The sequence below is a fragment of the Pinus tabuliformis genome, chromosome 2_1, assembly GCF_031772625.1.
Source record: "Pinus tabuliformis cultivar Carrire ecotype Pingquan chromosome 2_1, CPIR1, whole genome shotgun sequence".
Lineage (NCBI taxonomy): Eukaryota > Viridiplantae > Streptophyta > Pinopsida > Pinales > Pinaceae > Pinus > Pinus tabuliformis.
This window is the reverse complement of record NC_142299.1, coordinates 577,211,517-577,226,071: the sequence shown is the minus strand read 5'-3', so window position 1 is coordinate 577,226,071 and position 14,555 is coordinate 577,211,517.

The window sequence follows — 14,555 nt, the reverse complement described above, 5'->3', positions numbered from 1 at the left end:
GCATAAAATTCTCATCCTCCCATGTGGAATCTTCAGCGGATAAGTTCTTCCACTTGATAAGATACTCTGAAATTGATCGATTTCGTAGCTGTCGAGTTCTTGTTTCTGTGACTGCTTCCGGTTCCAATATAATTTTTCCTTCCTCGTCAAGTTCTGGCAATATTGTTTGAACTGGGAGCTTGTCGCCTATAACCTTCTTTAAACATGAAACATGGAAAACTGGGTGCAATCGAGAAGCTGCAGGAAGCTCCAATTTGTATGCCATAGTACCAATCTTTTCCAACACCTTGTACGGACCATAATACTTTGGTGATAATTTATTATCCTTCTTAGCTTGCTTTAGGGACATTTTCTTATATGGTTGTAGCCGTAGGAATACCCAATCACCTACATCAAAACTTCTTTCACTGCGATGTTGATCTGCCTGTTGTTTCATTCTATTTTGTGCCAACACGAGGTTATCCTTTAAGAGTTGGAGGACTTGTTGTTGATGTTCGATGTGATGTTCCACTGCCTGAACCTTAGAATTTTCTCTTAAATATGATGTGATGGATGGTGGTTGATACCCATAAAGTGCCATAAATGGGGTCATTTTTGTTGCTGTATGGAAGGAAGTGTTATACCACCATTCAGCCAGAGGCAACCATTTGACCCATTGTGTCTGTTTATCAGATACAAAGCAACGAAGATATCCTTCCAAACATTTGTTTACTATCTCAGTTTGCCCATCAGATTGAGGATGATAAGATGAGCTATGAGCTAACTGAGTACCAAGACAAGAAAATAATTCTGTCCAAAAATTTCCAGTGAAAATGGGATCTCTGTCACTTACAATAATCTTTGGGTTTCCATGTAGCTTTTGAACTGTTTCCATAAATGCAGTAGAAACTGTACTGGCTTTAAATGGATGTGATAATGCACAAAAGTGTGCATACTTGGTAAGTCTGTCAACTACCACCATGATGACACTCTTTCCCTCAGACTTGGGTAAACCTGTGATAAAATCCATTGAAACCTCCTCCCAACGTTGGCTTGGAATGGATAAAGGTTGTAATAGACCCGGTGTCTTAATTGTTTCAACTTTATTTTGTTGGCAAACCAAACATTCCGCCACAAACTTTTGAATATCTGATTTAAGGCCATCCCAAAAAAATTCCTTCTTAACCCTGTGGTAAGTTTTTAAAAATCCTGAGTGCCCTCCTAAGGGAGAAGTGTGCAATTCCATAAGAATCTTTTGTTTTAGCTGGGAATTCTTACAGAGGTATAAGCGATCTTTGTACCATAACGAATCATTTTTCCAGCTAAATGTATCAGAAGTACTGGAATCTTGTTGTAGCTTTCGAATAAGTGCCCACACTTCTTCGTCATTCTTCCATTCCTCCTTTGCTTCGTTTATCCAATCTGGTTGGATAATAGAAATGGCACACAACAATGCTTCCACATCCTCATCCTTTCTTGAGAGTGCATCTGCCACCACATTTTGCTTCCCTTTTTTGTAGATGATTTCAAAGTCATAACCCAACATCTTTGTGACCCACTTTTGTTGCTCTTCAGAGGATAATCTTTGTTCTAAAAAGTATTTAAGGCTATCATGATCCGTTTTTACCTTGAAGTGTCTTCCCATTAGGTAGGGTCGCCATTTCTTAAGTGCATGGAGTATTGCCAACATTTCCTTCTCATAAATAGCTTTGCTTAAAAACTTTCCCTTGATTGGACGACTTTCAAAAGCAATGGGTCTTTCATCTTGCATTAGAACAGCACCAATTCCATTTCCTGAAGCATCACATTCCACAATAAAGGTTTTTGTGAAGTCCGGTGTAGCTAAGACCGGTGCTTGGCACATTGCCTCTTTAAGATGTTCAAAGGCCTTTGTTGCTTCTGGAGTCCATGAAAATGAATCTTTCTTCAATAATGTTGTTAGAGGTGCTGCTATTCTCCCATAATTCTTAACAAACTTGCGATAATACCCTGTCAACCCAAGAAATCCTCGCAGATGCTTTATGGATGTGGGGATTTTCCATTCCTTAATGGCTTTAATTTTGCTAGGGTCTACCTTAACTCCTTCATGAGATACAATATGACCCAAATATTCCACCTCCTGGACTCCAAAGAAACATTTGGATCTTTTTGCATATAATTGTTTCTCCTCCAATAGTTGTAGCACCTTGTCAACATGTTCAACATGATCCTTCCAAGACTTGCTGTAGATTAGTATATCATCAAAAAATACTAACACAAATTTTCTAAGGAATGGTTTGAAAATTGAATTCATCAAACCTTGAAATGTTGAAGGTGCATTGGTAAGGCCAAAAGGCATGACCAAAAATTCATAATGACCCTCATGAGTTCTAAATGCCGTTTTCGGAATGTCTTCAATCTTCATTCTGATTTGATGATATATCGAACGAAGATCCAACTTGGTGAAGTAAATTGATCCATGCAATTCATCCAGTAATTCATCAATGACAGGAATGGGGAACTTATCTTTAATAGTGAGCTTGTTGAGCTCCCTATAATCTGGACACATGCGCCATGATCCATCCTTCTTGTGCACCAATACTACTGGAGCTGAGAAAGAACTTTGACTCGGTTGAATTATACCAGCCTCTAGCATTTCTGCAACCATACGTTCAATTTCACTTTTTTGGACATATGGATATCTGTACGGCCTGATGTTTGGAGGAACACTTCCTGGAATCAGATGAATAGCATGATCATGATCACGCATAGGTGGGAGACCTTTGGGAGTCTCAAATACCTTGGAATGATTGTCCAGGACTTTTTGGAGATCTGGAGAAATAGATGATTCCAATGTGGAAACATCTAGCGAACATAATTGTGCAATTACACCTCTTTGCTCCTTTTTTAGAAGCTTTGTCATGCCATTAGAGCTGATTATCTTTCCTGGTTTCCTTGCAATACCCCTTAATTCAACTTCCTTTCCTTCCACAGAAAATTTCATGAAAAGTTCTTGAAAATTAAAAGCTATTGTACCCAAGGATTGTAGCCATTGGACTCCTAGTACAACATCAGCACCTCCCATTGGAATGGAAAGCATTGGGCTAGTCAATACATATTCTCCCATGGATAGCTTGATATTATGGCACTTTCCAGAACAATTTATTGTTCCTCCATTTGCAATCATCACTTGACACTCTGGTGCTGGATATAGGAAGCAATTCAATTCTTTTGCTACCCTACAATGAATAAAATTGTGGGTGCTTCCTGAATCAATCAACACTATTACCTTTTTCTTCTTGATTTGTCCTTCTATCTTGATGGTTTGAGGAGTGGTAATTCCCACCAATGCATTACAAGATATGGTCGGATTTATTTGTTCTTCATCTAGGCTTTGTTCCTGGAATATATCCTCTTCTTTTGACCTTTCTTGCTCCTTTTCTTCTTCCTCTTCACAATCTATGTAGAATAATTTCTTCTCAGCACACTTATGACCTTTTGTGTATTTGCTATCACAATTGTAACAAAGCCCTTTTTCTCTTTTTTCTTCCAATTGTTGTGGTGTCAACCTTGTAGGTTGTGGAAGACTATGGGCAACAACACTTCCGTCTTTATAGTTGTGAATGGTATGCTTCCTAGTTGCCATAATTTTTCTTTCCATTTTTCTTGCTAACCTGAATGCCTTCTCTAATGAATCAGGTTCCCAAAGGCGCACATCATGTTGGATATTATCCTTTAAAGACCCTATGAACACATCAATCCTATGCTCCTCTGGAATATCTTTTACCCTTATGTTCAATTTTTGGAACTCCTCAATGTGCTCCATTATTGAACCCTTTTGTTTGAGACTTATCAATTGGCTAAAAAAAGTGTTGCTTTTTGTATCCTCATAATGTGCTATCAATTCTTCCGTAAAAATTGCCCAAGTGATAAATTGTTTATGAGAACAAAGCCATTGATACCATACAAACTGATTTGGTTCCAAATATAAAGTTGCCATACGTACCTTTTGTGTGTTTTGCACATTATTGAGATCGAAGAATTGCTCCATCTGTAATATCCATGTGGCGGGATCCTTGCCATCAAACTTCCTCATATCGATTTTTGGAATATGGTGGGTCTTTGATCCAACATTAGAGTCTATGGAATCATGATTAACATTTCTTTTGTTCACATCATGAGTTTCCTTTACAACCTTTTCACCATTAGTAAGTATTTCTTGTAGAAAATTTGTCAAATCTGTCTTCAAATCTGCCATGTCTGTCTTCAAATCTGTCCTCAAATCTGTCTTCAGATCATCCATCTTAGCTTCCATGCCCTTTATCTTAGATTCCACGCCATTTATCTTAGATTCCACGCCATTTATCTTAGCATCTATTAGCTTTTGTGAGCGTGACATTTGTTGCACTTGTTCTTGTAATTTTGATATATCATGTAGCATTTCTTCCTCTTCTTCATGAGTCATGCTAGAGCTTTCAGGTTCCTTACTAGGTGTTTGCATTTTCTTTCCTCGGGGCATCAGTTACCGATAATAATGCTTTACTATGCCCTTTGAATTCCTTCAAACCAAGCTTATGCAAAAATTAAAAAAAAAAACTACACACCTTTTTTTACTTTGTAGAAGCCTGATATTGAATCTGATGTATCTCTATAATTTCGAATCATCCAGTTCTGAAATTGTGACCTGTAGTATCCTTGTATGTCCTCTTTCCAATGCCACTAGTCTGATCCAAATTTGATTCTCCAAGAAATAGTTATGCACAATCTCCCATAGTGACCTGATTATAGACTATTTTAGTAGAGCGAACTTTTATGAAGTGCCACGTGTCACTGCTTCAACCTTTGACTCTGAAAAATATATAAAAGAAAACTACAGTCCATCCTCTTTCTGTACCTTCTTACAAAATTTCAATCCGATGCTCAGAAAGAAAGTTATGACGATTTTCCCCAGGTCACTTGTTTTGAGTGTAATTCAGGAGTCTGCAAAAAGACCAACTTCCTCAGATCATATCTCCAAAAATATCGTGCGAAAAGCTCTGAAATTCAGACCCAAGGTTCAGTGCAATTTCTTCTCAAATGGGTTCTTCTTACGACTTCTGAAACGTCACAGAAAAACGTTATAGCGAAAATGCCACGATGACCTGTTTGGAGCAGCGAAACCCTAGAATCCAAAGCTCTGATACCAAATGTTATGAAACCAGCTCAAGAAAAGATAGAAAAGAAAGATCAACGCCTTAGAATTCAGCCTCTTCGAGGGGGCAACCTCCTTTACATTACTTAAATGAACAATTCTTGGATGATACAAATGACAAAACCTCCTTTCTATATATAGGAGTCTAAGGAGTCACAATATAATCCAGCCGACCTAACAATAATAATATAAAGCCACAAAAATAACAATAGAGGGATTCTATGGGGCACAGAAATAACAATATGGGGGTAATAGGGGCACAACAATATAAATAAGGGGTATAACTACAATAGTAATGGGGTAATCACTAGTATTATAGGGACCCAACAGTTGAGTTTGGGGAGATGAAACTCGAGTTTTCTTTAAGGGAACTTTCTCTTTAGTAATAGGATTTTAATTTTTCTTCTTTTGATTTGACTAAATAGGCTCTACGATGCTCTTACTTCTAGTATTTACTGGTAGAGCTTCCTGTTCACTTTCATTATCGGAGTTAGGTAGAATAAAGTCCCACATTCCATGACATTCAACTGTTTCATATTCCTCTGTCTCATCAGCTGATAAAACTGTATCTTCTTCTTCATCATCATCTAAATCAGATTCTGCATTAGATATGGCATTGGGTGGTTTAGGGTTAGTTGGCTGATTTCTTTTAAAATTCCTAAATGGTCTTTTTGTAGAAGTTTTAGCCACCTATTTTTTGATTTCTACCATTTCATTGGACATAGTTTTAAGCACTTTTTGTAGGCCTTCCATGTCATATGGATCTTTGGTTTCTTTATTCTTTGAGTCATCTCTAAAGGTAACTTTCTTCGATTTCCTTTAGAGAATTTTTCTTTTCCAAAGCCAGGATACATTTCTCAACAGCTATTTCTTCCTTCATATTTTTTGCTAATGTTGGTTTGGCAGCGCTATCAATGAAGATGGCTATGTTTGAAGGCAAAGCATAAATGTACCATTCATTTCAGATGTCCTCACTAGGCTTGGATACCACAAGTATTTTATTCAATAACTTATTGAAGCGTGAGTTAAAGTCCTTAATGGGTTCTTTTGATTCGGCGTTCAGGTTGGAGAGGTCATTAATCAAAGTTGTTGTAGACCTATCATCTCCAAACTTAGTTAAAAATTGCTCTTGAAAAGCATCCCAACTATTGATAGAACCTGGTGGTAATGAAAAGTACCATGATCCTACTACTCCTTGTAGAGTGTATGGAAATAGTCTTACAACAACATCTTCTTCCGTTACTCCATTCAAGTTAATCGATAACATGAAATTGTTTATATGTTCTTATGCTAACAGGCCATTGTTAGGATTAAATTTAGGTAGCCATTTTTCATGATGTGCTAGCAATTGGGTCAAAGGTGCAGGCATTCTGATAGCTCCTGGGTTGGTCCATGGCCTCGATTGAGGTTGATTATGTGCCATTGTTGAGCTCTTAGTAGAAGAGGGTGAAGAAGCGATTGAAATTGATTGGGTAGAGTATGTTGAAGCTCCTGTACCTATTTGGACTATGATCTGAAGTTTGGAAACAGATGTATGACCTTGGAATGGTATAGATGGAATGGATGACGATGAGGACAAAGTCTTGCTATTAGATTCTGATGGTGTCTTTCTAGCCCTTTTTCTACTTGGTAGAGGGAATTCAACTAGTGGGATACCAAGCTTTTCACTCTTTTCCCTGGTTAGTGGTTGCGATGGGATATATTAAGAAGTAACACTGCATTGGGATAACTCAGACTCTTCTTGGGATATTGAAATCCCCTGTAGTTTGTGAATCAAAGAATGTACTTTAGGAGGTTCAAAACAAGTATTGTCTGGCTTGTTTAGGGTTTCAACAATGGGTTTTGTATTTTTATTTTCAACTTCTTGCTTAGGAATAGGAGATTTAGAATGTGAAGTGTTATCACTCAGGTTGTTCCCTTTGACTCCTAAGGGAATACGGCCGAGGTAACCACAGACCAATCTTTGGATCACAGGTCCTAGCCTACCTGCAATCAGAGAGGGCTCTCTCTTTAGGATTTAGCTTTGTTTGGATAATGTTTAGGCTAGTTATGATGTACTAAATTTTGTTTAAAGTTTTGGTTGAATGATTTCTTCTATCAGCTGAGATGTGATCTTCAGGAGGTTCAATCCATTGGGCAATGGAGTCTGTGATTATGTGTTGTTTGAGGTATTGAGTAAGAGTGATGAGACTGCAAGGCCATATAGATACTTATGAAACAAACTTCAAATTGTGGAATATGAACTATTTCCATCCAGTGAGAGGCAACTAAGAATCTTTCACTAAGCTAGCGATGTGGAGAAAGGAAATATCACTCAGGAGCATATTAGAATTCCTGAAAAGTATTTACTATGAAAGATTTAGTATGAAAGTGAGCAATTAAGAATTACACAGTCATCACTAATTCTGAAGAAAACATTCATAACAGTACAGATTGAGTTTAGGGTGTTGAATGAACAAATCCTGAACTATTCTTTTTCTCTACTGTTGAACATATGAAACATACAGTATAAGTGGATTATGAAAGACCGAAATACATAATAAGATGGTTCAGAAAACTTATTGTGACATGAAATAGTGTAGGAATCCTGTAGTAGCAAGCAAGCACAACACAACACCTCAAACAACTCAGAACTTCAGAAATTCCATTTGCTTCCTGTATTAAAAGTCTGAAATTACAGCATAGCTTCTCCAGAAGAAAAATCAAAAACCCTAATAAGATTATGTGTGGGGATATATATACAATCGTTTTACAAAATATCTTAACGATGAGTCATTTGCTCAATAACTGTCTTTACCAACTTTCAAAAATAGCAGATACAATAGTTATTACTACTTTAAATGGACAATGAATGACTTTTCAGCTCTGTCAGAAATTCTTTGACTTTTGGAGGCAACTGGTTCGGTTGGGTTCTTCGTATTGATTCTGATAAATACGCCCTTTACTGCTTTGTCGTGGTGCGGCTATCTCAGCCCCATCATCTGCATCTGTAGGCATCTGCTTTGGTGGTCAAACTTGATTGCTGAGTTGGCCCTTTCAATTGCTTTCCCAGTCAGAGAAAATATATTAATTTTCTAAAAATTCTGATTTGTGATAAAAATACAAAAATATGGTGAACAACCTGTTTCTTCACAATAGTGTTTGTATCATGCCCGTCCACCATTCCTGAGTAGGCAATTGGTGTCTTAGGATTATGCCTAAGGTTTCATCTACCTCAGTATATTTGTAGTAGTTTGGAGGCACTTCAAAAAGATGTCTGATCTCATTCACAATAAAAAAGCAAATTCTCTAGTTTGTCATAGAGACTCTACCCAGATGGAGGCCCTGTTTCCTCTGGGACACTTGCTGCTGCAGTGATCTGATTTGTAGCATATGTATTGACTCTCTTGGCATAGTTTTCATGAGATAGTTACCTTCCTGCACTGGTTACTAAGCTGGGAAGGCCTCTGTTGTGTAATGTTGTAATTTTCTCAATGAATTTGTTCACCTCTGTCTGCATTTCTTGACATCTTCTATCCAATGTTTGTACATGATTTCTCAGAGTGAGCACTCTCTTCACCAGTAAAATGGTATCAGTTCTGTTAATGATACCCATTGCTGCCAGCTGGGGGCCAGTGCGATTGTTTAGGACATTGATCATCCTGTTGGCTATTTCAGGCATATTGCTTAGAGATGCTCTTGCTCTCTAACTTTCTTTTTCGGCCCTGCCTATGAGATCCATATGCTCATGGATAGTTTCAATGTATTTCCACTGGTCTATTATTGATTGACCAATATTGGCCCGCAAGATCTTCTTAATTTCAACTACAACCTTATCAAGAGAGAGCTCCTTCTCCAGTTCCTTTATTTTCTTCTCAAGGGCCCTTACCTCTCTTATTTTTTCAGCTACACTTTGCTTTGATTTATCATACTTTTCTTCAATGGCAGCCAGTTTATCTTTGGTATCCTGCAGTTCAGCCATCTGTGCTTCTAAAGCTTCCAGCTCCTTCATCATGTTCTGCATGCTTAGGCTGGGTCCCTGATCTGATGTTGTTGCTGGCGTTGATGCTCCTGTAGTTGGTGCTGATGTTGAAGGGCTTTCCTCTGATGTTTGTCCTATGGGAGGAGCTGCTGTAGTAGTAGAAAGGGGTACACCTTCAGTGGATGCAGATATCTGTGCTAGCTGCATTGGTGCCTCACATTGTCTTGATTTTAGTGCCACCTCTAGTACACTTTCTATTTCCATCAATCTCTTGTATAAACTCAGGAGTAGAGCAACTACATCCTGATCCTTCTTCTGCTCTGCCACCTCTCCAGTCTGAGGGTGAAGGGTAGCTAGAAACTTGATATGCTTTCTCATAGTTGCTATATCTTCATCTCTTTTCTTTAACAGTGCCTGCACACCCTTAGGGTCCTTTGGATCATGACCCAAATCTACAATGATTTCTTCCAAGGACTTGATTCTGTTTTCCTTGGCTTGAGATGATGCCTTCTCCAATTCCAGTTGAGCAACAGTGTTGTGTAGAGAATTTTGTAATTGGTGTGCCAGTAGGGTTTTATCAGCTAATGTGGAATATATCATTTCCCCGGTTTGCCTATGGAGCTCAATTTGATCCAAGGGGTGGATGTCTTTGGCAAAAATTTCCAGATTAGTTCTGATATAATCGGCAGTTGTTTGAGGTTGCTGCATGGTAGGCCTGAAATGACTAAGAGTCATTTTTTGTTCTTGAATGTCATAAGCAGACATTAATCTCTGCTGATTAGTTGGCGCCGTTTTCAAGAGATGGTTGTAGATTTGGTGTTTGAGGGGCTCATTCCTTTTCTTGATATCTATGAACTTCTGCTTGATGCTAGAGTCCGCCTTAGATTTCTGCCTTGAAGAGCTCACCTCTGTCCCATGTGGCATGTCCTGTCCTTGCTGCAAGGAACTGGCCGATGTTTCGATGCTAGGAGGGGGCATATTGTTAATTGGCCTCTCTGGTAATTCCTCCTCTGAAAAGGGGTTTAACCTCTGTCTTTTTTCCCCTTGCTGGTCCGTTGAAGTTGTAAGAGGAGTGTCCTCTTGTCTATCCCTTTTCCTCATTCTTTCTTCATTAGCAGGTGTTTGTAGAACCGAGGATTCAACTGTTACCTCCTGTCTTGGAGGGATTTGCTCTTGTGTTTGTTGTTCTGTGGAGGCAGGTTCCTTGGCTGTACCTTCCTGTTGCTCTGCTTTGCCTTTAGCCATGTCTGTTGTTTGGTCAGTTGTTTTGGCAGGCTGCTTGGGAACGGTGGACGAAGAGGCAGCTTCTCCAAGATGCTGAGTGCCAGAAGACCAAACCTGTCCAAAATATTCCAAGTCAACTGCTTTTTCTAAAGTTTTAATGTCCTTCTCTGCTATTTCTTCCTCAGAATAATCTTCCACTAAGGTGCCTTGTCTCCACTCTAGTTGGTTAGCATATTTTTCAATTTCTGGAATGCTAAAATGATCATAAGTGGCAAGCCTATATTTGATTCTTCTGAGGCTTATGAAATGGTTAGGGTCATAGGGTGCCCAATAGAAACTGGTCTTGAGGAGGAGGCCCTTTATCATTTGGTCCGCCTCTTCCCAGGCTTCTTCCCTCTTATTGAAGATAAATGGACCCAATTGATGCTTAATTTTTCACTGTGCCTTCTTGTTTCTGCTATGGAAGTGAATCATATCTGCATTGCTGAACTGCCTGAAGTATTCTAGTGCAAAGAGTCTCATGGGAACATACTTTGGTAGCATGTATGGTGCTAACTCACAACCATATACTCTGATCACTGTGTGGTCTTGGTAAAAGTACCAATCTCCAATGCTATAGTTCTTAGAGAGCTGGAGAATTTTCTGCATATCATCAGTGAGTCTAGGAGGAGGTGAACTTTGCAGTAGTGATAAGGTTGGGTGAATGAAGAGGTCAATAAACTCATAGTATGTATATGGTGAGTAATGAATATGATGGCAGACTGATGTCTAGAACGTTACAGACCTTCTGTTTCCCTTTGGATCTAGTTTCTTGAGGAAAAGAGGAAAGGCATCAGGTTGATTGTACAATATCAGATGATATATATAGGAGGTGTACTTGAAAACCCTCTCTCTTTCCAAGTTCGTAAACTGTTCATGAATTTTGTTGGCTATAAATGCAGCATAGTCATACTGGATAGCAGGGGGCTGTCCTGGGGCAAAAATAGATAGCAGTACCAATGTTGTCTCATCTACAAACTCACTTGTTTTGAACCCCAGGATGGAGGATATCATGTCTACTAATAGTCTCCCTATGTCATTAAACCAGACATGCAGATAAGGGGGAGGCTGCTTAGGCTGAAACTCTGGAAGCATAAACAGTTGGCCAATTCTTGTAATTTGTGAGTTGGAGAGCTTGGCACCCTGCTCTAATAAAAGCTGCATGGAAAGAGGGACCAGTGGCTTTGTAGGTTGAAACTGCAGCATTTGGTTTATGGCTTCAGGAGTAATATGGAACAAGACAGAGCCTGAAGGACTCAGAACAACTCTTTGATTGGGGTCATAGTTTGTGGAGCATTGGTGGATCAAGTCAGGAAACTCATTGACCTAAGGGAGATAGTAGATTGGCAAATGGGATTTCCAAATTCCCAGGAGGTCTGTACCATCTTTGTGTTTCTTCCTTAACTCACAAACTGCTTCTATGTGGTATTTGTTACACAACTCTATAGTGTCTCTCATTTGATAATCTCTGTCTGCCAGGGCTAGCCATTCCAGGTCCTTATGTGGGGAATTTAATGGGGCAATGTTTAATGCCACAGGGGTCTCCATGGTTAATTGATATTTGAAGCTATGTTTGAACTTGATTTTCTGGGTACAACAATATAGAGCAATGAATTTTCAACAAGGGGAGCAATTTGCAGAGAGGTCAAGGTAAATAAGGGACAAACTGAGTTGAAATGCTTCTGGGAGAGATTCAATGAGCAAATGTTGGGATTTGAGAGTTTCTTTCCCGGTGGATTTGTCTAGCAGTGGTCTAGATTTTCGAATGCGCAAACAAGCTGTGAATGGGTGGTAATTTGGTACAATGTGGAACCTCTGTAGGTGAATTTGGGCTTACAGTGGGAAATGAAACACTGGACAGTGAGGATTCCTGGTAATTACTGTGTTTTCTCTCTTTTCTTGCTTGTTTTAGGGAATTATACAAAAACCAAGGTGCGGAGAGGGAAACTGATAAATACCTGGGTGTACTCGAACAATGGTGTTGATAAACAGGTGAATTCAAGGCGCCAGCAGCAAGGGAGCAATCTTCAGAGCTGGCGGACAAGCAACGTAATTTCTCATGCAGGAGTACAGTGAGTACTTTTGTAAATAACGTGAAAAAAATGACTTTTTCGCGCAAAATAGGGAAATTTGGCCTTTGGCGCCTTTTGTCGGATGACGTCAGCATGACGTCATAGGTGGGGTCGGGTACGGAGTGATGCCGTGGCGGCCAGTGAGCGGGTCTACGTGGACAGGTGACATGGCAGCCAGCTTGGAGCAATGGCGGATGGGGCGGTAATATTATGCTAAAGCGGCAATGACGTGAGGTGACGTAGGAGTGACGTAGGGCGAAAATAGGAGGGCGGTAAGTGGTAATATCGGACCACTCATAGTACGGGTGTGGTTTTGGCAGGAGGCCGCCCGACACAACCCAGGAGCGACACGCGTCCGAGCCCTGACGTCACCCTCTGATAGACTTCGGGCACTAATGTTCAGGCATCGAGGGTGGTCCGATATTGATGTGGGCCGTCGGATGGAAGGGCCCGGATCCGACGGTAGACGGGCTGTGGAGGTGATGGGTGGATATGACGGGTCCCGGCGGGGATTTAATAATATTTTTTTTTTGTTTTTTGTGGTGAGCGCGCCGAAACATAAACTTTAGAAAAGCAGAAAAAGTGGGTTTTTAACAAGGTTTTATACAAATGGCGCGGGTAATGCACTGTGATGGGTTTGTATAGGGGATAAGGGTAGGAATAGGTCATTAAACTAATCAAATGTTAATTTAATCCCTGACCATAAATCAACCAAATACAACAAAACCTTTGATTCTGTATGATTCTTCAAACTTTGAAAATATGGCTATAATGCCAAAGGGGGGTATTTACATATTTTGTGGGCTTTTTTTTTCACAATAGTGATATAGTAGTAGGGGAAAAAGGGGAACATAGGGATTTAGATAATAAAGTTAGAAGTTAATGTGCCTTGGGAATATGAAAGATTGAAAGTCAAGAATAGAAAACTAAGTTTAATGATTTAAACTTAGATTTTTAGGAGTTGATGGGGAATGATTTTTCATAAGAAATGTGGCTTCTTTTCGGAGAAGAAAGTGAAAACTTGTCACGAAATTTCCAAGAAGAAATACAACGAGGATTGTTTAGGAAAGTCCTGAAGTCCTCCATGGGATGTTAGAAAGAGAGTCTTTGGGGGAAAACATGGGAGTTAGACATGCTTCTATATTTTGCCTTCAAAATGTTGCATAGATACCTTTGCAACTGCTAACATATGCTTTCTTGATCAAGGCCAAGACTGAATAGGATCAGGATTCTACAACTTCTGGCTACCTACCCAACTTAGAACCTAGCATTTTTTGTTACTTCAGGGAGGGTGCACTTAGACTTGCAGACCCTCATATGCTCTTTTCTTTTTGCTGCCTTCCTATCTAAATCTACCCTTATATCTTCCAAGGGCCCAGATTAAGCTAGTGGGCTCCTTTCTTTCTCTATCCAGCTAGTCATCTGTCAAGCTTGAATTGTTTGAACAGGTACTCATTACCTACTCTAAAACAATCAATTTAAAACATGGCATGGCCTAGCTTGAACTGTTGAGCCATGCCTCAAGATAGCAGTGGAATTTTGATTGGCCACTTTCCTGGTCTTTCTTTGGGGTTCATTTCAATTCTTTTTTCTTTTGACCATTTCATTCTCTTGCCTTTTGATTATTCTTTTAAGGCATACCCTCTTTACATTTTTTAACTTTTTATTTTGTCCACAAAAAATGGAACCTTTGCATCATCAAAGATGATCATTTTTAGCATTTCCACTGTCAATCATGAAATATGAAACCCTATTGGTATAGGAGGCTAACATGAAGGAGAAGTTGGAGGTGATGGTGAGGGAGTTTTACTCTTAGAATGGCCTGTAGATTTAGATTTACTTGCCATTCACAGTCAGGCCCTCCTTCTAGCGCCAAAAATGTTGACGTCTCTGAAATCACTGCAACAACATTGGGGGATAACCACCCAGTCCGGCCCTTAATACAGTTTCTTTTCCATTTGATATGGTGGCTCCGACTGAATAATATGGGACTAGTTTCCCTATAAAGATGTGTTTAAGATGAGTGGGTGTTTAAAATATGTGAATGTGTGATAGATGGTTTGAATGATAATACTTCTGAAAATATACTAATATATATATATATATATAT